The sequence below is a fragment of the Penaeus monodon genome, chromosome 33 (assembly GCF_015228065.2).
Source record: "Penaeus monodon isolate SGIC_2016 chromosome 33, NSTDA_Pmon_1, whole genome shotgun sequence".
Taxonomy (NCBI): domain Eukaryota; kingdom Metazoa; phylum Arthropoda; class Malacostraca; order Decapoda; family Penaeidae; genus Penaeus; species Penaeus monodon.
Window position 1 is genome coordinate 15,362,185 of NC_051418.1, and position 204 is coordinate 15,362,388.

Below are 204 nucleotides of genomic sequence, written 5' to 3' on the forward strand. Positions count from 1 at the left end.
TAGTGATTGTGGCTTCCGCCACAGTGTCTTGTTGAGCGATAACCTATCGTAAGTGATAATTGCTAATGTGAATTTTTTCACAGGAAGTAATGCCTTGCAATTTAACTAAACTCGAGTACGCAGATTTTCATGCTTTTTAACAAACTTGCTTGTATAAATACTGTAAATAATTTCATTTCCAATATCAGTGTCACCATATATTAT